The sequence below is a fragment of the Macaca thibetana genome, chromosome 7 (genome assembly GCF_024542745.1).
Source record: "Macaca thibetana thibetana isolate TM-01 chromosome 7, ASM2454274v1, whole genome shotgun sequence".
Classification (NCBI taxonomy): domain Eukaryota; kingdom Metazoa; phylum Chordata; class Mammalia; order Primates; family Cercopithecidae; genus Macaca; species Macaca thibetana.
Genome location: NC_065584.1, coordinates 4,686,513 through 4,711,396, shown reverse-complemented (window position 1 = coordinate 4,711,396; position 24,884 = coordinate 4,686,513). Strand labels below are relative to the sequence as shown.

Here is a 24,884-nt window from a genome sequence, read left to right as displayed (position 1 = left end):
AGCACCTATTCATCTTGAATTTAATTGTAACTACAGATTGCCTGTGGAAATATGAGTTAAAGGCATGGAAGCTGTCACCGCTGTTAGCAGGGAAATGATGTTTGGCTATTTTGGAGAATACTTAAGGTGGCTCTTCTGTGAGAACCACTGTCAAGGTTTTGAACTTGCAACCAGGAGGGGTCAGTGGTGGCTGAGCAGAGATGTAGGGGCTTGTTTCATGGCCATCTGTACCTGCTCCAGGAAGGACTGTGAATAAGAGAATGCGGCCGGACACTGAGGCCACTAGGTCAGGCCCTTGGGATGACAGAGGGTAGATTTCTTTGTTCTTAGACCTAAGTGGGCCCTTGTAGGGTGGAGGCAGTGGCATGAGAGCCTTCCCTGCCTTCTCCAGATTGAGGGATGTTTCTGTGCATCTGGGATAGGTCTCTAGGGTTGAGACGACAAGCTTCTCAAGGGTTGGGTCACTTCATTCTTTGTATTGCTACAGTCTGGCCTAAGATGGACCCAGTAAAAACGAGACCAGTTTATGTATGGAAGGAATCAGCCCTGCTTTGAATTCTAGTCTGTCCTTCTGCTAACCGTGCTGTTAAATTCCTCTTCCTTTCTAAGCCTCAGCTTTCTCATCTATGCAAAGGTAACTGTGGAGTTCACAGTCACCCAGAAAAGCCTCTGAAACCTAAACTCTCCATCTGGAGATGGATGGTGGTGATGGTCACACAACATTATGAATGTATTTAATACCACTGGACTATACACTTGAAATGATTACGATGGTAAATTTTGTTATGTGTATTTTACCATAATAAAAAAAGTAATTGAGACCTAAACGTGAGCCTGGGCTTGGCGCAGAGGTTCGTGCCTGTAATCCCAGCACATTCGGAGGCCGAGGTAGGTGGATCACCTGAGGTCATGAGTTCGAGACCAGCTTGACCAACATAGTGAAACCCCATCTCACCTAAAAATACAAAATTAGCTGGACGTGGTGGCGCATGCCCGTAATTCCAGCTACTTGGGATGCTGAGGCAGGAGAATTGCTTAAACCCAGGAGGCAGAGGTTGCAGTGAGCCCAAGATTGTGCCATTGCACTCCAGCCTGGGCAACAAGAGTAAAGCTGCGTCTAAAAAAAAGTCTGTGCCAGGTGCAGTGGCTCATACCTGCAGTCCCAGCACTTTGAGAGGATGAGGCAGGGGGATTGCTTGAATCCAGGAGTTCTAAACCAACCTGGGCAACATAAGACCTTGTCTCTACAAAAAATTTAAAAATTAGCTAGTCATGGTGGTGTGCTCCTGTAGTCCCATCTAACTACTCAGGAGGCTGATGCGGGAGGATTGCTTGAGCCCATGAAGTCAAGGCTGCAGTGAGGTGTTATTGTGTCACCGTACTTTAGCCTGGGTGACCCAGTGAGATCCTGTCTCAAAACAAGAACAAGAAAAATGGGAGCATGTGAGAGAATATAAGAACCTAGTGTTTCAGAAGTGACCATTTCTCTTCCCCTTTCCTCTCCTGAGTGATTTCGTAAAGGGAATGACTTACTAGCAAGGCGGATGGCAGGCCGTCTTGGAAGTATGGCCTGTCCCTGGAAGAAGTACCGGTGGGAGTAGAAGGACATTATTGGACTGCAAATAAATTATTTATAAAAAGGGTAAAATGTCTAGAAAGTGAAATCACAGTATATTTGCACAAAAGGAACATCTATTGATATCTCCCCTTTTTAAAAGCAGTTTTAGCATATGAATTTTTGTGTATTTAAATTCATATTTTAGCACTTTATTTTTTTCTGTTATTTAGCAATAATAGTGTTCTTCAATTTGAGCTGGGTGTGGTGGCTCATGCCTGTAATCCCAACACGTTGGGTGGCTGAGGGGGGCAAATCGCTTGAGGTCAGGAGTTCAAGACCAGCCTGGCCAACATGGTAAAATCCCTTCTCTACTAAACCAAAAAAAAAGAAATTAGCTGGGTGTGGTGGCACGTGCCTGTAGTCCCAGCAACTGAGGCAGGAGAATCACTTGAATTCGGGAGGTGGAGGTTGCAGTGAGCCGAGATGGCACTACTGCACTCCAGCCTGGGTGACAGTGAGACTGTCTCCAACAACAACAACACTTCGATTTATTCAGGTCTCTGTTCACATTTCACCTCTTCAAAGGGGTCTTCCCTGAACACCCTAATTAAACAGCCCATGCTGTTGCTCTGGTCACTTGCCTTGCTTTTTTTTTTTTTTTTTTTTCCATAGCAGAAAATGTTTTTCCTTCCCTTTTTCTTTTTGAGATGGAGTCTCGTTCTGTCACCCAGGCTGGAGTGCAGTGGTGTGATCTTGGCTCACTGCAACCTCTACATCCCAGGTTCAAGCGATTCTCCTGCTTCATCCTCTTGAGTAGCTGGGGTTACAGGTACGTGCCACCACACTTGGCTAATTTTTGTATTTTTTTAGTAGTGGCTGGGGCTGGGCGCGGTGGCTCATGCCTGTAATCCCGCACTTTGGGAGGCTGAGGTAGGTGGATCACGAGGTCAAGAGATCGAGACCATCCTGGCCAACATGGTGAAACCCCGTCTCTACTAAAAATACAAAAATTAGCTGGGCATGGTGGCACATGCCTGTAGTCCCAGCTACTCGGGAGGCTGAGGCAGGAGAATCACTTGAACCCGGGAGGCAAAAGTTGCAGTGAGCCGAGATCATGCTGCTGCACTCCAGCCTGGGCAACAGAGCAAGACTCCATCTCAAAAAAAAAAAAAAAAAAGGTTGGGCACGGTGACCTGAGCCTGTATGTAGTCTCACCTACTCCAGAGGCTGAGGCAGGAGGATTGCTTGAGCCCAGGAATTCGAGGCTGCAGTGAACTGTGATCGCACCACTGCACTCCAGCCTGGAGGACAGATGGAGAACCTGTCTCTTAAAGAAGAAAAAACAACTTTTCATCCCCCTTTACCCTTTAAGTAATCACTCCCATTCCCCAATCTTCCCGTCCCTTGATAATCTCTAATCTGCTTTTGGTTTCTGTGGATTTGCCTATTCCAGATATAGCATCTAGGAATCATATAGCTTGTTTTTTGTGTCTGGCTGCTTTCACTTAGCATGATGTTTTTGAGGTACAGCCAAGTTGTAGCATGTGTCAGTATTTTGTTCCTTTTTATTGCTGAATCATAATCCATTGTATGTACATATATGCCACAATCTGTCTATTCATTTGTTCATGGGCATTTGGATTATTTTTATTGACTATTAAGAGTAATGCTGCTGTAAACATTTGTGCACAAGTTTCTGTGTAGGTATGTTTTTCACTTGGGTATGTACCTAGGAGTGGGATTGCTGGTCATATGGTAATACTCTATTTAACTTATTCCCACTAGCAGTGTTCCAATTTCAGGACATCTTTGCTAAATTTATTTTGTTTTCTTTTTTATGTCACATGGATAATGTGCCAATATCATAACAAGGTTTAAGAGTGGCACCTCTCACACCTGCATTTGAATACCCAATCACACTTATGAACTACAAAAGGATGTACGTGTGTGTATGTGTGTGTGTGTTGTATATGTATATATTTTTGATTAAAGCTATTCTAGTTAGTGTAAAGTGGTATCTCATTGTGGTTTGGGTTTGTATTTTTTTTTTTTTTTTTTTTTTTTTTTTTTTTGAGACGGAGTCTCTCTCTGTCGCCCAGGCTGGAGTGCAGTGGCCGGATCTCTGCTCACTGCAAGCTCCGCCTCCTGGGTTCACGCCATTCTCCTGCCTCAGCCTCCGGAGTAGCTGGGACTACAGGCGCCCGCCACCTTGCCTGGCTAGTTTTTTGTATTTTTTTTTTTTTTTTTTAGTAGAGACCGGGTTTCACCGTGTTAGCCAGGATGGTCTCGATCTCCTGACCTCGTGATCCGCCCGTCTCGGCCTCCCAAAGTACTGGGATTACAGGCTTGAGCCAAGGGTTTGTATTTTCTTGATGGGCAAACATATTGAATGTCTTTTCATGTGACTCTTGGCCATTTGTACATTTTTTGGGGGGACAATGTCTGTTGAGTTCTTTATATATTCTGAATGTTAAACTTTTTTTTTTTTTTGAGGCCGAGTCTCCTTCTGTTGCCGAGGCTGGAGTGCAGTGGCATGATCTTGGCTCACTGCAACCTCCGCCTCCTGGGTTCCAGCAATTCTCATGCCTCAGTCTCCTAAGTAACTAGGACTACAGGCACATACCACTAATTAGCCTGCCTAATTTTTGTATTTTTAGTAGAGATGGGGTTTTGCCATGTTGCCCAGGCTGGTCTAGAACTCCTGGCCTCAAGTGATCCACTCACCTCAGCCTCCCAAAGTGTTGGGATTATAGGTGTGAGCCTCTGCACTCAGCCTCTTCTGAGTTTTATTGTTTTAGTTCTTACCTTTAGGTCTTTGATCCATTTCAGTTAATTTTTGTATATGGAATGAGATAGGAGTCCCAATTCATTCTTTTGTATGTTCTTACTTAGTTTTCTCAGCACCATTTATTGAAAACACTTCTTTCCCTATTGAACGGTCTTGGCACCCTTATTAAAAATAAATTGGGGGCCGGGCGCGGTGGCTCAAGCCTGTAATCCCAGCACTTTGGGAGGCCGAGACGGGTGGATCACGAGGTCAGGAGATCGAGACCATCCTGGCTAACATGGTGAAACCCCGTCTCTACTAAAAAATACAAAAAAATAGCCGGGCGAGGTGGCGGGCGCCTTTAGTCCCAGTTACTCGGGAGGCTGAGGCGGGAGAATGGTGTGAACCCGGGAGGCGGAGCTTGCTGTGAGCTGAGATCCGGCCACTGCACTCCAGCCTGGGCGACAGAGCAAGACTCCGTCTCAAAAAAAAAAAAAAAATAAATAAATAAATAAATTGGCCATAGATGTTTGCATTTATTTCTGGATGCTCAGTTCTATTCTGTTGCTCTGTAAGTCTGTTACATCAGTACCACACTTTATTAGTCTGTTCTCATGCTGCTAATAAAGACATACCCGAGACAGGGTAATTTATAAAGAAAAAGAGGTTTAATGAACTAATTGTTTCACATGGCTGGGGAGGCCTCACAATCATGGTGGAAGGCAAGGAGGAGCAAAGGTGTGTATTACATGGCATCAGGCAAGAGAGTCTGTGCAGGGGAACTGTGCTTTATAAAACCATCATATCTTGTGAGACTTAGTATCACGAGAACATCACGGGAAAAACCTGCCCCCATACTTCAATTACCTCCCGCTGTGTCCCTTCCCATAACACATGGGGATTGTATGAGCTACAATTCAATATGAGAATTGGGTGGAGACCCAGCCAAACCATATCACACACTGTTTGGATTCCTGAAGCTTTGTAATAAGTTTTGAAGTAGTAAGTTTGGGAAGTATGAGTCTTCCAACTTTTTCATTTTCTATGTTGTTTTGACTATTTGGGGCCAGTTGAAATTTTATATGAATTTGAATGTCACCTTTTCCATTTCTGCAAAAAAGGTCATTGGAATTTTAATAGGGAGGGGATTGATTCTGTAGATTGCTCTGGGGGGTTGCAATCTTAACAGTATTGTCTTCCAATCCATGAACATGGGATGTCTTTTCTTTTTTTCTGGTTTTTTTTTTTTTTTTTTTTTTTTTTTTTTTTTTTTGAGAGGGAGTCTCACTGTGTTCCCCAGGCTGGAGTGCAGTGGTGCAGTCTCGGCTCACTGCAAGCTCCGTCTCCTGGGTTCACGCCATTCTCCTGCCTCAATCTCCCGGGTTGCTGGGACTACAGGCACGTGCCACAGGGCCTGACTATTTTTTGTATTTTTAGTAGAGACGGGGTTTCACTGTGTTAGCCAGGATGGTCTCGATCTCCTGACCTGGTGATCAGCTTGCCTCCGCCTCCCAAAGTGCTGGGATTACAGGCGTGAGCCACAGCACCCGGCTGAACTTGGGATGTCTTTTCATTCAATTATGTCTCTTTTAATTTCTTTAAGCGATAGTTTGTAGTGTTAGTGTACAAATCGTTCACCTCTTTGTATAAATTTATTTCTTGGTGCTTTATTCTTGTGGGTTCTGTTGTAAATGAAATTATTTTCTGATCTTTCTTTTTGTATTGCTCATTGCTGGTGTATAGAAACAACTGATTTTTGTATGTTGGTCTTATGCCCAACAACCTTGTTGAATTTATTACCTCTAGTAGTTATTTTGTGGATTCTGTGGGATTTCTTTATACAGAATCATGTCACCTGCATATATAATTTACCTCTTCTTTCTAATTTGAATGCCTTTTATTTATTTTTCTTGCCTAATTGCTCTGGCTAAGACATTTAGTACAATTTTGAATAGCAGTGATGAAAGTGAGCATCCTCATACTGTTCCTAATCTCAGGGGAAGCTTTTCACCACTGATTATGAAGTTAGCTGTGTTTTCTTTCTTTTCTCTTCTTTTCTTTTTTTCTTTTTTTTTTTTTTTTTTTTTTTTTTTGACACAGGGTGTTGCTCTGTCACCCAAGCTGGAGTGCAGTAATGCAATCATGGCTCACTGCAACCTCTGCCTCCCAGGCTCAAGTGATCCTCTCACCTCAGCCTCCTGAGTAGCTGGGACCAAAGGCACATGCCACAATGCCTTGCTATTTTTTTTTTTTTTTTTGCATTTTTGGTGGAGATGGGTTTCACCATGTTGCCCAGGCTAGTCTCAAACTCCTGAGCAATCAGCCCACCTTGGCCTCCCAGAGTGCTGGGATTACACGTTCGAGCCACCGTGCCTGGCGTTTTTTTTCCCCCAGACCAGGTCTCATTCTTTTGCCCAGGCCGGAGTACAGTGATATGATCATAGCTCACTGCAGTCTTGAACTCCCAGGATCAAGCAATGCTCCTTCTTTAGTCTCCCTGGTAGCTGAGACTACTATAGGGGCAAGCTACTGCACCTTGCTAATTTTTTAATTTTTGTGGAGACAGGGTCTTGCTGTGTTGCCTAGGTTGGTCTCAAATGCCTCACCTTGAGCAGTTCTCCTGCCTTAGCCTCCCAGGTAGCTGGGATTACAGGTGGGCACCAATATGCCCAGTTAATTGATTTTTTTTTTTTTTAGAGATGGGTCTTGCTATATTGCCCAGGCTGATCTCAAACTCCTAGCCTCAAGCAGTCCTCCTGCCTCAGACTCCCAAAATGCTGGGATTACAAGTGTGAACCACTGTGCCTGGCCACTGACTTTTTTTTTTAATGGGAGGTTGTTGAGTTTTGTCAAATGCTTTTTGTGCATCTTCTGAGATGGTCATATTTTTTTTTCATTATTCTATTAATGTAGTGTATTATATTGATTTTGTTTTGTATGTTGAATCACCCTTGCATTCCTGGGGTAAATCTCACTTTGTCATGGTATATAATCCTTTTAATGTGTTGTTAGATTGAGTTTGCTACTATTTTGTTGAAGATTTTTGCATCTATGTTCATTAGGAATATTAGTCTGTAGTTTTCTTTTCTTGTCATTTTTGAGGCAGAATATTCCTTTGTCATCCAGGCTGGAGTGTAGTGGCGCGATCTTGCCTCAGTGCAACCTCAGCCTCCCCAGTAGCTGGGATTACAGGCATGCACCATCATGCCCAGCTAATTTTTGTATTTTTAGTAGCGACAGGGTTTTGCCATGTTGGCCAGGCCAGTCTCGAACACCTGGTCTCATGTGATCCACCTGCCTTGGCCTCCCCAAATGCTGGGACTTACAGGCATGAGCCACTGCACCCGGCCTGTAGTTTTTTTTCCTTGTGGTATTTTTGACTTCGGTATCTGGGAACCAATCTTTTTTTGAGACAAGGTCTTACTCTGTTGCCCAGGTTGGAGTGTAGTGGCATGATCTTGGCTCACTGCAGCCTTGGCGTCCTGCGCTCAAGTGGTCCTCCCACCCAGCTGCCTGAGTAGCTGGGACTACAGGCACATGCCACCACACCCAGCAAGTTTTGTTCATTTTTTTTGTACAGACGAGGTCTCACTTTGTTGCCCAGGCTGGTCTTCAACTCCAGGCCTCAAGCGATCCTCTTGCCTCAGCCTCCCAAAGTACAGGGATTATAGGCGTGAACCACTGCTCCCAGCCCAGTTGTATTTTGACTGTGCATCATGTTTCTTCAGAATTTTGAAACCTGCCCTCTCCTAAGTGCGAAAATTCTAGGAGGGTTTCCAAGCAGACAACCCTAACATCTCTGGCTGGGATGATGATGATCATACCATGTACTTTCCCTCTTCTCAACACAGACACATTCATGTTGTAGCGCCAGCTCTAAGCATAGGAGGTGCACTTAACGGCTTGCGGCTGGGGAATATCATGGCTGACAGCACACCACCAGTGCAGCATCAGGGAAGGGAACTATATTCCTGATGCCACAGCAGGAAAGAGATGTGCGTCTTTCATTTCCTGAAAAAGCCATAGATTGTTTTGGATAATGGTTGCTGAATAAGAAACCACCCTAAACATCAGTATTTAAAACAGTAATCTACCTTTGCATCTCATGGTTCTGTGGCCTGATCAAGCAGGGCTCAGCTGGGTGATTCTTCTGCTCCATGTGGCCTTGATGGAGGTAATTTATTGATATTCATCTGTTGGCTGGTCCAGTCATGAGGGTCCAAGATGGCCTTACGCACATGCTTGGATGGTTGGAAGGCCAGGCTCAGGGGATCCTCCCCCTCCTTGTGCTCTCAGGTCCTCTGCAGATGGCCTTTCTCCTAACTGAGGTGGTTGTGCTTCTTACATGACAACTCAGAACTCTTAAGAGTGAGTGTTCTAGGAGAGGAAGTGGAAGCTGCCAGTCTGTCTCTCTCCCTCTTTCTTCTTTTTTTTTTTCTTTTGAGATAGAGTCTCACTCTGTTGCCCAGGCTGAGTACAGTGGTACCATCATAGCTCACTGCAGCCTCAAACACCTGGGCAGAAGTGGTCCTCCCAGTCCAGCCTCCCAAGTAACTGGGACAAGAGGTGCATGCCACCATGCATAGCTAATTTCTTAGTTTTTAATTTTTTGTAGAGACAAGGTCTTAACTATGTTGCCCAGGCTGGTCTTGAACTCTTGGGTTCAAACGATCCTCCCACCTTGGCCTTCCAAAGTGAGCTACTGCACCCAGTCTGGAGCTGCCAGTGTCTTAAGCCTGGGCTTGGATAGCAGTGTAGCATTATTCCTGCCATGTTCTAAAAAGACACAGAGCCCTCTTATATTTGAGGAGAGGGGACATGGACCCTAATTCTTAAGGAAAGGAGGGTCAAAGAATTTGTGACTGTCTTTAATCCAATATATGCGTGGTGGCTAGATTCCATAGTGCTCTCAGTAATATATGTTAGATACCCATTTGAAAACTGTTGTGGATTAAAATGGAAATGCCAACTGTTGTGTGTTACTCATTTTCAGTGAGACAATACATTATGTGTTCTAAATCAATAATTTTAAAAAAACTTTTGGAGTATACCTATTCATAAAATAACTCCCTCTATAAAATGTATGTCTTAGCAGCAGCCATCCTTGATCATGCGTTTGTCAAGTTTTTCAAGTACAACTTTGGGTCCATACATTTTTTTTTCTTCCTATTACTAGTTCATTTTAAAAATTAGTTGAAACCTTCCCTTTTATTTTAAAGAATATTGTGAGGTTTTTAATATTCCTCTGTGTTCTTAAAAAAAGCTTCATTGAGAAAATATTAGTAAGCCTATATATCCTAACTTTCCTTTCCTTTACCCTACATCATTCTAGTAAATCCCCAGAGACTTATTAGAATAAAGTTCTGACTGTTTATGTATAAAAGTGTGGGATAATTTGACAGTGTGCAGAGGTGTGTATGTATGGATGTGCTTTCACATAGAAACCCTGCCTTCCCAGCCTGTCTCAGCTGATTGTTGCAACACTGAGCCAAGCAAACATGATGAGGTCACAGAGAAGTGAGGGAGTGGATTTAAATAATGAAACAAGAAATCTGTGTCTTTGACTCCAGTGGAGCCCCAGTGTATTGGGATTAATGAGGGAAGAGCTGTGTCTGCCTGTGTTCCATGAGTGCCCCTTGCTTATACCTGTATGGAGAGCCCCAACATCCCTGGCTGGGAAGCCACTTAATCCTGTGTTTCCCAAGCATAACCTCTCTTTGTTCCCAAGGAGTCTTTCCTGAACATCTGACCTTCTGTGCAACACAGGCATGAATGAGGAGAGTGAGCTACTGTGGTGTTTCATGTATATATATGTGTGTATATACACACACACGTATGCACACATACACGTACACACACGTATATATATATGTGTGTGTGTATATATGTATATATGTGTGTGTGTGGGTTTTCATCGATTGTTTCTGACTCATAAGTCCCGTAGTCCTTGTTACAGTCTTTTGTTGTAATGTTGGGTGTCTTGCCTCCTTTCAGCTGCCCAAGGCAGGACTCTAATCTGATTGTGAGTCAGAAGACCCTTATTCCAGAGAGGGCCCTGCCCCATTCCCTGGAGGAAGGAATGCTGCACAGAGAGGCCAAGAAAAGTCTGAACAGACAGGGCTTGCTGGGTTTAGATCATGGTTTTTTGTCCAAAAACATCTCTACATGATTGTAAGTCATGCCTGTGTTATGAAGCCTCCATAAAAACTCAAGGACAGGCTGGGCGTGGTGGTTCACGCCTGTAATCCCAGCACTTTGGGAGACTGAGGCGGGTGGATCACCTGAGGTCAGGAGTTCGAGACCAGCCTGGTCAACATGGTGAAACCCCATCTCTAATAAAAATACAAAAATCAGCCAGGCGTTGTGTCGGGCGCCTGTAATCCCAGCTAGTCGGGAGGCTGAGGCAGGAGAATCGCTTAAACCCAGGAGGTGGAGGTTGCAGTGAGCCAAGATTGCACCATTGCATTCCTGCCTGGGTGTCAGAGCGAGACTGTCTCAAAAATAAACAAACAAAAACTCAAGGACAGCGTTCGAGAGCTTCCACTTGGTGGAACACGTGGAGGTTTCTGGAGGATGGCCCGAGGGAGGGCATGGAGGCTCCCGCCCGGCCTCATACCTCGCCCTTTGCGTCCCTTCATCTGTGTCTTTTGCAGTATCCTCTACGATATACCAGTCAGTGTAAGTACATATTTCCCGGAGTCCTGTAAGCCACTCTGGCAAATTAGTCGAATCCGAAGAGGGTTTGTGGGAACCCCAACTTGAAGCTGGTGGGTCAGAAGTTCCAGAGGCCTGGACTTGGGACTGGTGTCTGAAGTAGGGATTGGGGGTGAACAGCCTTGGCGACTGAACCCCCAACAGCTGTGTTCACAGAATTCTTCTGCATTGGCGATTATTGTCAGGGTGTGAAAGCGGGGAAAACACAGGTGGAGAGAGTTTTTCCCCAAACAGCCCTTGGTCAATGCCTCGGAATGACTGGCTGCTGCAGGGAATTGCAGAGGCCTGAGTGCCTCTGCTTCTCCCGTGATTCCTGAGGCCAGGACCTCTGGTCTGCGTGGTCTGAGGTCTCTTATGAAGGCAAAATGTTACGTATATATTTTGAATAAGGACACCTGTTCCTCATTCTGTTCTTTTGAATTCCAAAAGTGTGCTGGCCTGTGACATAGCATAAGGGACAGAATCATTGCTCTCCATGAGCCTTTGGGCTTGCTTCCTTGGGCACTACGTACTTTATCATTCGCCATCACCTTCGGGATTCTTTCTGCCGGAATGTAGTGGCTGTGGCCCGGGGGTGACCAGCATAGGGGTCAGAGAAGGGTAATGAGACTTGAGGCCTGGGGAGGGTAGTAGGCAAGGCAGGAGGGCAAGGGCCGGGGGCAGCGTCATTCACACAGTTGAAAACGTGCCCTTGGCCTGTCTTCTCTCTGTGTTCTGCATCATACAAAATAGATAGTGCCTTGTGTTAAGATGAATCAATATAGTTACCCCTTTCTGTATGGTCTTAAGCTTCTTAGGAACTGCTTTATATTTTAGTCACTTAGGCTTGGAGTGAAACATGTAAGGTATAGTTCAACCTGAAAAAAGTGGTCTGAGAGGCGTCTTCATAGAGTCCACAATTCTGTATATGATAAGGGCTTATCAGGCTTTGACATTCTGCTCTTTTATGTGTAACACTACTGATGTAAACGTTTCTGGATTGTATAGAATGGTGGGAAGCATGGAGATTATCTGTTGGTGAGGGGGGGAGGGGGGGAGGGGGAGCAGGAGGGGGAGGGAGAGGATGGGGAGGAGATAGTGGCATCCCTCCTGCAGAAACCCTGCAGTGGAAGGACAAGATTCCAGGAGGAATTAGAGACCAGTGGTCTAGTCCCCATCTGTCTTTGTGACCTTAGGCACGTCACTGAATCTCTTTGAAAGCCTTGTCTCCTTGCTTGGCATATGGGGATGATAGTTGTTGTGAAAATAAAATAATCAAGCTTTTAAAATTTATCTCACCATAAAAATGAAAAATGGTATTTAAGGTTAAAGGCACTTGTATTTCTTTGTTGGGAAAGAGAGGACAGGATATGTCCACCACGCGTTCACCAGGTCAGCATGTATTTATCTACTGTGTGCCTGACTAAGCTTAGGTACTCAGTGTATTTTCGTGTAAAGAAAAACAACATTTGAGTGAGCACTGACCAAATCCAGCTTAGTTCAGAAAACCTTTTTTTTTTTTTTTGAGACTGGGTCTTGCTCTGCTGCCCAGGTTGGAGTGCAGTGGTGCGATCACGCTCACTGCAGCCTCAACCTCCCAGTCTCACGTGATCCTCACACCTTTCTAAGTTTACAACATTTTTTGGGCCAAGTATGGTAGCTCACACCTGTAATCCCAGCACTTTGGAAGGCAAAGGTGAACAGATTACTTGAGTTCAGGAGTTTGAGACCAGCCTGGGCTTTGTGGAGACCACGTCTTTATAAAACAAATACAAAAACTAGCCAGGTGTGGTGGCATGCGCCTTTAGTTCCAGCTCCTCAGGAGGCTGAGGTAGGAAGACAGCTTGACCCTGGGAGGCAGAGGTTGTGGTGAGCTGAGATCGCACCACTGCACTCCAGTCTGGGCGATAGCGAGACCCTGTCTCAAAAACACAAAATTTTTTTTGTAGAGGTAGGGCCTCTCCATGTTGCCCAGGCTGGTCTCAAATTCCTGGGTTCAGGTGATCGTCCTGCCTTGGCCTCCCGAAAGACTGGGATTATAGGCATGACCACTGTGCCCGGCCTCAGCAGACCTTTGGAAGGCACTTCATGGATGCCAGTCCTGTTGTTACAGTGCTAGGTAAATGCATAAAAATACTGCATGAGACATTCTGTGTTCTCAAGAAATTCAGACTGCTGATTTCAATCTGGAACATGACACTTTATGAAGGAGGCAATAGAACAAAAAAAGGGCAAATTAGAGGATTAGTAATTAACAAAAGCTAATACTCAGGTCAGAATAGACTCTTGTTCAGTTTACAGGAGGAATTTAACCAAATGAGCTTCTGCAGAGAACCAGCATTAGGGTGGTGACCAGGCTGGGATACATACCTGTCATATCAGAAGTGGCCTGAGACTGGGTTTGAGAAGCAGTGGCAGATTTGGACTACTGAAAGCAGAATTAAGAGTCTGGTGGCATTGGGGGGAGATTAGTGCTGTGGAAGGCCTGCTCAGAGTCTTTCTCATGATGGGTGCATTTGGGAGGAGCTTCGCAGACATCAGAGGAGCTACAGAGAGTTTACACAGAGGGAGGAACCAGCTGCACCACCACTCAGGTTCCTTTCCATCTTAGCATCTCGTGAGCATAATTCAAAATGCACAGTTTGACTAAGTATGTGCAGATTGCACTCAGTTCGTGAATTCATTCCCATAATGTAGCCCAGCCCAAGTGTTAGCACTTCTTGGTTTTTTTTTTTTGTTGTTGTTGTTGTTCATTTGTTTGTTTTTTTTTTGAGAAGAAGTCTCACTCTGTCACCCAGGCTGGAGTGCAGTGGAGCGATCTCGGCTCACTATAAGCTCCACCTCCCGGATCAAGCAGTTCTCCTGCCCCAGCCTCCCATGTAGCTGGGACTACAGGCACATGCCACCATGCCTGGCTGTTTTGTATTTTTAGTAGAGATGGGGTTTCGCCATGTTGGTCAGGCTGGTCTCGAACTCCTGACCTCAAGGGACCTGTGTGCCTTGGCATCCCAGAGTGCTGGGATTACAGGCTGAGCCACTGTGCCTGGCTGAGCACTTTTCTCATAGTCTTCTGCTAAGTATTTGCTTCTGTCAGCTGCCGGGCAGCAATAGTTTTCACATTTATTTGTGGTTGTCCTCCAGAACTTGGCCTTTAGTGTGGTGTGTGTAGGATTTTGTTGATTCCAAGGGAGGGTAAAAAAATGCTGTGATCCCCAGAACCTAGGATGGCTGGGGTATTTTGTCTCTGAGGAATTTAATAACATTTTGTGGTCATTGCTGGAATCTTCCCAGACTCCTTTGATGGAAAGTAGGGACTGTGAGGGGAACTCCTGACTGGGCTTGTAGGCTGCCTTCTCAGAGCCCTACTTTATTAGTGACTTATTGGGCTACTAGAAATGACCACAAAAACTGAGGCCCCCACCCATACCATTTGTATCAGTTAAGACCCTGGAAATTCAGATGTAGAGGGAATTTTTAAAGAGCTCCTGGGAGTGCTGATGCCCTGCTGGACTGGGAGCCTCTGCTCCAGTGGAAGCAGCACATCCCCTCCAGGGGCCCCATTGCTTTAGGAACGCAGGTTCCCAGGCCCTGCCTCAGACCTGCCGACTCACAGTCAGCTCTCAGAGAGGCTTTTAGGTGATTGTCACATTCACCTAAGTGTGAGAAGCACTGTGCAGGCTTTGGGTGAGAGAGTCGGAGTTCATACCTTGCCTCTCTTTCTTCTTTCCCAGCTGCATGAACTTTACCAGGTTACTTGGTCTTTCTGAACCAGGACAGCAGCACATAAAGTGAGTTCGATGGTGCAGGCCCCAATTCCTCAGCCACAATCCTGAAACCCCAGAGCCTCTGAAAATGGAATGTTTTTCATAGATTTGGTGCCACTTGGCCTGGACTTATTGAGGCTATTTATAATTTCTATTCCACTTAATATGAATATTTCATTATTTTACCACAGATTGTTAATTAACATTTTATCCCCCCCCCCTTTTTTTTTTTGAGAAGAGTCTTGCTCTGTTGCCCAGGCTAGAATCAGTGGCATGATCAAAGCTCTCTGCAGCCTTGAACTTCTGATCTCAAGTGATCTTCCCACCTCAGCCTCTCAAGTAGTGAGGACTACAATCTTGTGTCGCCAGATGCGGCTGATTTTTTAAATTAATTTTTTGTAAAGAAAGGGTTCTTCTCACTTTGTTACCTAGGCTAATCTCAGACTTCTAGACTCAAGTGATCCTCCCACCTCGGCCTCCCAAAGTGTTGGGATTACAGACATGAGCCACCACACCCAGTGAGTTAATGTGTTTTCTTATGGGTACTGCCTCAGACTTCCTCAGGAGTATTATATAATATATAATATATAAAATATACATACAATATTTCCTTTCTAAAATTCAAAAAATTCTGAACTCTGAAACACATCTGGCCTCGGTTTTGGGTAAGGATTATGGTGCTGTAGATACCCAGCTTATAGGTGGGTCAGTATATGCCATGTTAGTATGTTGGTATGTGTAGAAAACTCTTGGCAGTTAGCAGGCACCCAACAAATACAGCTATTTTTGTTTGTTTGTTTTGAGACAGTGTCTCACTCTGTTACCCAGGCAGAGGTGCAGTAGTACAATCACGGCTCACTGCAGCCTTGATTTCCTGGGTTCAAGTGATCCTCCCATGTCAGCTTCCCAAGTAGCTGGGACCATGAGTATGTGCCACCACACCTGGTTAATTAAAAAAATTTTTTTGGCCTGGTGCAGTGGCTCACGCCTGTAATCCCAGCACTTTGGGAGGCTGAGGTGGGTGGCTCACAAGGTCAGGAGATCCAGACCATCCTGGCTAACACGGTGAAACCCCGTCTACTAAAAATACAAAAAGTTAGCTGGGCGTGGTGGCGGGCGCCTGTAGTCCCAGCTACTCGGGAGACTGAGGCAGGAGAATGGCGTGAACCTGGGAGGCAGAGCTTGCAGTGAGCCAAGATCGTGCCACTGCACTCCAGCCTGGGCGATGGAGGGAGACTCTGTCTCAAAAAAAAAAAAAAAAAAAAAAAAAGATTTTTTTGAGACGGAGTCTCACTGTATTGCCCATTCTGGTCTTCAACTCCTAGCGGTCCTCCCACCTTGGCCTCCCAAAGTGCTGGAATTGCAGGCATGAACCATTGTACCTGGACTCACTCTTTTTTTTTTTTTTTTTAAAGAAACTGTTTAAGCCGGGCGCGGTGGCTCAAGCCTGTAATCCCAGCACTTTGGGAGGCCGAGATGGGCGGATCACGAGGTCAGGAGATCGAGACCATCCTGGCTAACACGGTGAAACCCCGTCTCTACTAAAAAAAATACAAAAAACTAGCCGGGCGAGGTGGCGGGCGCCTGTAGTCCCAGCTACTCGGGAGGCTGAGGCAGGAGAATGGCGTGAACCCAGGAGGCGGAGCTTGCAGTGAGCTGAGATCCGGCCACTGCACTCCAGCCTGGGCGACAGAGCGAGACTCCGTCTCAAAAAAAAAAAAAAAAAAAAAAAAAAAGAAACTGTTTAAAGACATTTCAAGCTAAGAGCAGAAGTTGTGTTAGAAGGTGGCTGTATTAGTCCATTCTCATGCTGCTATGAAAAAATTCCTGAGGCTGGCCGGGCACAGTGGCTCACGCCTGTAATCCCAGCACTTTGGGAGGCCAGGGTGGGTGGATCATGAGGTCAGGAGTTCGAGACCAGTCTGGCCAAGATGGTGAAACCCTGTCTCTACTAAAAATACCAAAAAAAAAAAAAAAAAAGCTGGGTGTGATGGCAGGCGCCTGTAATCCCAGCTACTCAGGAGGCTGAGGCAGAAAAATCGCCTGAACTTGGGAGGTGGAAGTTTCAGTGAGCCAAGATTGCGCCACTGCACTCTAGCCTGGGCAACAGAGCAAGACTCTCAAAAAAAAAAAAAAAAAAAAGAAATACCTGAGACTGGGTAATTTATTAATATAAAGAGGTTTAATTGACTCAGTTCAGCGTGGCTGGGGAGGCCTCCTGAAACTTACAACCATGGCGGAAGGGGAAGCAAACACATCCTTCTTCACATGGTGGCAGCAAGGAGAAATGCTGAGCAAAGGGGGAAAAGCCCCTTATAAAACCATCAGATCTTGTGAGAACTCACTATCACAAGAACAGGATGGTGGAAACTGCCCCCATGATTCAATTGCCTCCCCCCAGGCCCCTCCTGTGACACATGGGGATTATGGGAACTACAATTCAAGATGAGATTTGGGTAGACACAGCCGTATCAGTGGCTTACGCTCCTGGCTTGGCCTCTTGGCAGGCTTTTTATAGAGAGAGTGGGATCCTTTTTCGGCATGAAGAACCTGTGTTCCTTAGAATTACAATCTTGGAATGTCAGCCCTTAGCTTCTTGTTTTTATTTTCACCCAGATGGTGCACATAAGGAGGCAGCATGAGGTGGGGTGGTGGCTAAAGGCGTGAGTGCTGGTGGCAGGCAGCCTGGTCTGAGTGACTGTGGGTCTTGGGCAGTTACCTTCCGTGTGTCTCAGTTCATTTACCTAGAAATAGGGATAATGGTACCTACCCCCTGGAGGTGTGAGATGGAAAGCATTTAACATAGGTAAGCTCAATAAAATTTAGCAGTTTTAGTTATTTAGGACCATAATGGATGTTAAGTGGGCCAGAAGTAGAATATTCTATTTATTTATTTATTTATTTAATTTATTTTATTTTTTATTTTATTTTATTTATTTATTTTTTTGAGATGGAGTCTGGCTCTGTCGCCCAGGCTGGAGTGCAGTGGCCGGATCTCAGCTCACTGCAAGCTCCACCTCCCGGGTTCACACCATTCTCCTGCCTCAGCCTGCCAAGTAGCTGGGACTACAGGTGCCCGCCACCATGCCCGGCTAGGTTTTTTTTTGTATTTTTTAGTGGAGATGGGGTTTCACCATGTTAGCCAGGATGGTCTCGATCTCCTGACCTCGTGATCCGCCCGTCTCGGCCTCCCAAAGTGCTGGGATTACAGGCTTGAGCCACCGTGCCCAGCCTATTTTTTATTTTTTAAAGAGACAGGGTCTCACTCTGTTGCTTTGGCTGGACTCAAGCTCCTGAGCTCAAGTGATCCTCCTGCTTCAGGCTCCTGAGTAGCTGGGACTATAGGTGTGCACCCTGCAGCCAGCCAGAAGTGGAACATCTTGTTGGGGCTGGGCTCAGAGCTGGAGCTGGTGTCTGGCTCCGCTCCCTTCTGATTTCTCTTAGCCTCTGTCCTTCCCTTGCAAGCATCTGATGACTGCTGCATGTACCATAAAAACATGCAAAGATATAAATCTTGGTTTTGAGGAGGTGACCCTATGAAATTGACTAAAAAAATGTTGGGCCAGATATGGTGGTTGGCGCCTATAATCCCAGCACTTTGAGAGGCTCAGGCGGAGGATCGCTTGAGCCCAGGAGTTTGAGACCCTGTCTGAGAGAGAATTAGCTGGGCATGTTGGTGTGCACCTGTGGTCCCAGCTACTCGGGAGGCAGGGTGAGAGGGATCCTTCCAGGCTGAGACATGAGGGTTCTTTGAGCCCAGGAGGTCCATACTGCAGTGAGCCATGATTAGGTCACTGCATTCTAGCTTTGGTGACAGAGTGAGACTGTTTAAAAAAAAAAAGTTCAGAGAAATCATATGGTTGACTTGTGTGTGTCTACACAGACTCCCTTTTCTCTGTGGAGACAGAATCTTCAGTTCTCTGGGGTGTTCTTCAGATTCCCTTGCTCCCCGACTGACCTTAGGTAGGAAAATAATTGGGCCGTTTGGTGCACAGCAGATGAAAATTATCAGTATGTCCCTAGCTTTCCACTGTGAGGCCCCCATAGCAACAGAGGACAGTGGATGTGTGACTTGTACCCTTTCAGAGGGCCAATAATGCAGTATCCTAAAGCAGCCTTTTGTTTGTTTCTTTCTTTTTTTTTTTTTTTTTTGAGACAGGGTCTCACTCTGTTGCCCAAGCTGGAGTGTCATGGCATGATCTCAGCTCACAGGAGCATCAACCTCCCGAGCTCAAGTGATCCTCCCACCTCAGCCTCCCGAGTAGCTGGAACTATAGGTGCAAGCCACCACACTGGATGATTTTTGTATTTTTTGTAGAGACAGAGTTTTGCTGTATTGCCCAGGCTGGTCTTGAATTCCTGGCCTCAAGTAATCATCTTGCCCCAGCATCCCAAAGTGCTGGGACCACAGGCATGAAACATCATACCCAACCCTGTTCTTGATACCTGGTTTTGTGGTCCTTTTAATCTAAAATTCATATGAATCTTGAGTTCTGCTGAATGATATGTAATACGTAATATATAATATATGTTCTAATATTACAAAAGTCTAAAAATCTTTCTGTGCACCAAAATTGATCCTCCAGGACAGAAAAAATGCCAGTGGTTCCTGTCTATAGCACCATATTTTGAGGAACACAAGGAAAGATTTTGACCTTCCCTGGACGTAGAAGAATTTGTATTGTGATTCACACATCTTTAATGCCTTAATTACTTGTCTTCAATTTTCTTTCCTTTTGGCCCTTAAGGGAGTATTTGTTCTACATGCATATTTGCTGCCCTTTGGTTTAGATAATTTAGATAATTGGCAACTAGTTTTGGTCTCATTATCAGACATTTTACTCTGGATACCCCATCACCAGTCCCATCATGGGGGAGTTTGGGGGCCAGGAGATTCACTGGATGGTTCTTTTCTGGTGTATGCTCTTCTTAGATAGGGAGGAAAAAGTTAAAACCTCAAAAACTCTGTGGTAAACTGATGTGGGAATCTGATACTAAAAATGTCTCAAGTGATTTAAAGTGTGTAAGAATTACTCACTTTTCTGTGGAGAGCGATGTGCATAAAGACAGTGACAGATGGAAGAGAATATCCAGATGAGACCCTCACTGCCCTCGGTGCGTGGATTGCAGGATGCTGGGAGCCCCCTTGTGTGGAGACTCACTGCTGGTCTCCAAGCCCTCCGTGGCTTCTGCTGTGGCTTAGTCATCGCTTCCCAAGATACTGTTGGGTTCTTCTCCCTGCTGGTGAGCAGGGAGGCACCAGGGAGCCCCTGCCTGCAGCCACCTCGGTGACTCCACCCAGTTTTATATGGGGAAAGAATGCTCTACCTGGCCACGTTTTCCTGTGTCCTGTTGAAATGAAGAGGTTAGTCATGCATTCCCTCAGCTAGAGCATGAGGCAGTCCTTCCAAAGACTGTCCAATTAGACCCAGACTCTTCAAAGGAAATGTTACCATGTTTTGATGTCATAGTTCAAAACCTCAGTGGGATGGTTTGTGTGTGTACATACCTGTTTTACTTTTAGTTTCACTAGAGGATGTCATTTGGGCTAGTTGTTTTTAAGTGAGCATTTCAAACTTAATTTGATTCCAGTTTCCTTGGTTATAGTTACAATGAAAGACCACTGGGTCTGGGACAGTGGTTCACATCCAGAGATGGAGTTGGTGGGATGAAGGGGGAGGTGCAGTTTTGTCCCCTAGGGGGCGTTTTGCAATGTGTGGAAACCTTCAGAAGTTGGGTGGGGGATGCCACTGCCATTGGTAAGTAGAGCCAGGGATGCTGTGAACACTGCAGCACTCAGCATCTACCTACAACAAAGAGTTTTTGGGTTCAAAATGTTAGTCGTGCCAAGGTTGAGACACCCTGACTTGGAAGTTGTTCATTCACGATACTCTTTTCTTGATTTCTTTTTTTTTTTTTTTTTTTTGAGATGGGAGTCTCGCTCTGTTGCCCAGGCTGGAGTGGAGTAGGCGATCTCAGCTCACTGCAAGCTCCACCTCCCAGGTTCACGCCATTCTCCTGCCTCAGCCTCTCGAGTAGCTGGGACTACAGGGGCCCGCTACCACGCCTGGCTAATTTTTTGTATTTTTAGTAGAGACGGGGTTTCACCGTGTTAGCCAGGATGGTCTCGATCTCCTGACCTCGTGATCCGCCCGCCTCGGCCTCCCAAAGTGCTGGGATTACAGGCATGAGCCACCGTGCCCGGCCTCCTTTCTTGATTTCCAGTGAATGTATGACTGTTAAGATTTTATGTTTTCATAAGGCGAGGTACTTTCTACAGAAATTCAGTCTTTAGTCATTAAACAGCAGAGGGCACTTGGAGGCTAGAGTGTCCAGAAGTCCATCAAGCCAGTTTGGATAAACCCTTCCCAAACCCTGCCATAATTTACATCAAAACTTTAGTTAGCAGAATGGGAATTTTTGAGTAGATACCATTAGAAAAATAAAATAATTTTCCAGTTGTGGTTCCCAAGTTCCCCAAACTTATGTCCTTAGTCCAAGCTGCCCCTTGAGCTTCAGCTTCGGACCTGCATATTAACAACTATTGAGTCCTTGGTATGTGCTGGGCACCCTCCTACATGCCAGGGCATGGCAGGAAATGATATGGGCAGCTCCCTGTAGTCATGAGGCCTATGTTCTAAGGCAGGCCTTGAAGACAGGGAAGTCCGTGTGCTGATTCCAGAAGAATAGAGGGGGCCTGGCAGGGCTGGGGGGAGGTCAAGAGTGGAGTACTTCACATAGCTAGTCTCGGGGGGGCTCGTTGTCCTGGACCTGCGGACAAGGAGGCATTTTGTCCACAAACTTTGAGAGTGAGTGAATGGGGCATGACTGGGGCCACCAGGTGTTATTGCTTGAATGACACATAACCTGTCTCTAGTGGAGCTCTTGATTCCTCCATACCCCCATCCAGATGCTAGAAGACTGGGGAGCATTTCTTGGTCCCTCTTCTTCTCTCACAATCTGTCATTGGTGCTCACTTCTGCACCCTGTTTTCCCGCGTGCCTGCTCCCCAGCCCAGGCAAGCCCTCTGCTGATGCCGGAGGCCCCAAGTTGTCTGTCCACTTCACCCTAGTTCTCTCCATGCCCTCCTCCACGCCGCTGTCAGAGCTTCTGAACATAGGTGGCCTCTTGCCCTTCCCTGGAAACCCTTTAGGGGCTCTGACTGCATTCAGTGCACCCTGCATTCCTCCTGACAAGGCCTTGCGTCTCACTCCTGCCCAAGTTCCAGCCCCAGGAGCCTGCCTGCCCAGGAGGCCGTGATCATTCACCCTGGCTACTGCCTGTCCTGCCTGCTGCTTTATCCTCCTTTTTCTAGGGGCCTGGGGCCTCAGTCTCCCCGTGTCTGCACCTGGAGTCCTGTTGCCTGTGTCCTACAGTTTCCTCCTCAGCCATCCCCACAGGGCTGTGCCCCTTTCTAGTAGCCATCTTTATTTTCTTATTTTCTTGTGGAGATGGGGCCTTGCTATGCTGCCTAGGCCAGTCTTAATCTTCTGGCCTCAAGCAGTCCTCCTGCTTTGGCCATCTTTAGATGAGAAATCGCTCACCTGTGCTGCCTTTCACGTGGAGGATGGGTGGATGATTCACAGGGACCCGCCCTCCTTCCCGCAGAGTTGGGGTTTTTGTGTAGGGGATTTTTCTGTCAGTTATTTTTTCCTCACCTTTCAGAGGAGTAGTAAAAGAACTAAGCCATTAGTGGTAAGGCAGGAGGGCAGTGACCACCACAGCTCCAGGGGAGCTCTCTCATCCCTACAACTGGCAGATGTTCCACCCTGTTTTCATGGCGCACAGAAAGGTAGGCACATAGTGATGTGGTTAAGTAAGCTTTTGAAGTACAAGATGGTGAGTTAGTTGGCCTTTTTACGAAAAAGGAAATGGAAAACTAGCACCATGGTCTTGGCATAATTACTCCAACATGCAAATCAGCACTGGAAGGAAGTTGAGGCAGCATATGTCTGTGCTCCACTAGTCCTTAAGACACATCTGAAAGAAAGGAAATCTTATTTTGTTAGAGGCAAAGGAATACGTGGATGGAATGCATGGTCCAGGTGTTTATAACTGTATATTTATTTGGCGGTTGTTTTGGATGGACAGGAAGTGGGAGGGGAGGGCACAGAGAGTCGCTTTGGCCATGTCCCTGGTTTGCCACAGGCTGATACTGGAGCATTGCTAAGTTTCACAGTGGAAGATGGATGTGAAAGAAGAACACACTAGGCCAGGTGCAGTGGCTCACGCCTATAATCCCAGCACTTTGGGAGGCTGAGGCAGGCAATTCCCTGAGGTCAGGAGTTTGAGACCAGCCTGGCCAACATGGTGAAACCCCGCCTTTACTACAAATACAAAAATTAGCTGGGCGTGGTGGCACATGCCTGTGATCCTAGCTACTGGGGAGGCTGAGGCAGGAGAATTGCTTGAACCTGGGAGGCAGAGGTTGCAGTGAGCCGAGATTGTGCCACTGCACTCCAGCCTGGTCAGCAAAGCAAGACTCCATCTCAAAAAAAAAAAAAGAACCATACTAGTCAGGTGCTAGAGGGCTTCCCAGGAAGCCTCTGGGGGAAGGAAATGTCTGAGAAGTTATTTAAGAGGATTTGTTGGTAACAGAAAAACTTCCAGATTGGTCTAGAAGGTGGGCCCTAGCTGTAGACCCATTTTACAGGACATAACGTGAATATTACAGGCACATTTTCAGTATTTGGGGAAAATATATCCTCTGAGTCGAATGACCGATGGCTGTTTCTAGAAAAATTTTAGTTGTCTTGAGTTTGGTGATAGATTGACCTTTTTTTTTTTTTTTTTTTTTGAGACAGAGTCTCATGCTGTTGCCCAGGCTGTAGTACAGTGGCACGATCTTGGCTCACTGCAACCTCCACCTCCTGGGTTCAAGCGATTCTCCTGCCTCAGCCTCCTGAGTAGCTGGGATTACAGGCGCATGCCACCACACCTGGCTATTATTTATTTATTTATTTTGAGACCGAGTCTCACTCCCGAGCCTGGGTGCAGTGGCGCTATCTTGGCTTACTGCAGCCTCTGCCTCCCAGGTTCAAGTGATTCTCCTGCCTCAGCCTACCAAGTAGCTGAGACTACAGGTGCGTGCCACCATGTCCGGCTAATTTTTTGTATTTTTAGTAGAGACTGGGTTTCACCGTGTTAGGATGGTTTCAGTCTCCTGACCTCATGATCTGGCTGCCGTGGCCTCTGAAATTGCTGGGATTACAGGCATGAGCCACCGCGCCTGGCCACACCCGGCTAATTTTTGTATTTTTAGTAGAGACGGGGTTTCATCAGTTGGCCAGTCTGGTCCCATACTCCTGACCTCAGGTGATCTGCCTCCCAAAGTGCTGAGATTACAGGCGTGAGCCACTGCGCCTGGCCTAGATTGACTTTTTTAAAGCTCTGTGTCTCCTGGAAATGGAATGTATCCCAAATGAGGATTATTTTTAAGCTTTATAATAAAATCTTTCACAGCATAGACTTTTAAAGACCATGTGTAGACAAGAACAGATCTTTAAAGGGAAACCTCAGTTTGGCTTTTGAAAGTTCATCTGATTGAAATTAAACTGATGAAACTTACTCCATCCATGCATTACCAAAAACAAGTTCTTCAGCTACTTAAGAAACACTTCTTATGGAAAATGTTTAAGTAAGCGATTTGAAATTCAACATATGCTACTTAAAAGATATCAATTGAAAAGATTCACAGATGAAGCATTTTTTTATATTATTATTATTTACAGGTGATATGGAAGACAGAAATAGATTTCTCACCTTTAAAGAACATGTAGTCTCCAGAGTGGGGAGGGCAGACTTGCAGACAGTGTGAACTGTAGACAAGACGTGGTACTGTAATTAGTAATTGTGATAGTAATAGAGGCAGAAACAGAATGGGAGGAAGGGACATTGGAGCACGGCATGGGAGCACGGCATGGTGTCTAAAACAGATCGGCAAACTATAGGTCTAATAATAGTTTTTATGTGTTTAAAGGATTGTAAAAATAAGCAAAGAAGAATATGTGACCCATGAAACATAAAATATTTACTGTCTGGTTCTTTATGGGAAAAAAGTGCCAACTCTTGGCTTAAATTTTACCAAAAAACAAACAAACAA

The 24,884-nt window shown here is 45.8% G+C and overlaps 1 protein-coding gene and 1 non-coding gene across 5 annotated transcripts in view; one reads left to right on the top strand and one right to left on the bottom strand.

Moving 5' to 3' along the window:
• The window catches only part of TRAF3 (TNF receptor associated factor 3), a 139,626-nt gene that overhangs the window by 7,706 nt on the left and 107,036 nt on the right, over positions 1-24,884 (top strand). The window lies entirely within an intron of this gene.
• Positions 3,397-3,497, bottom strand: LOC126960468 (small nucleolar RNA U13). Its single transcript, XR_007728011.1, has one exon. It is a non-coding gene; the product is annotated as a small nucleolar RNA U13 (small nucleolar RNA).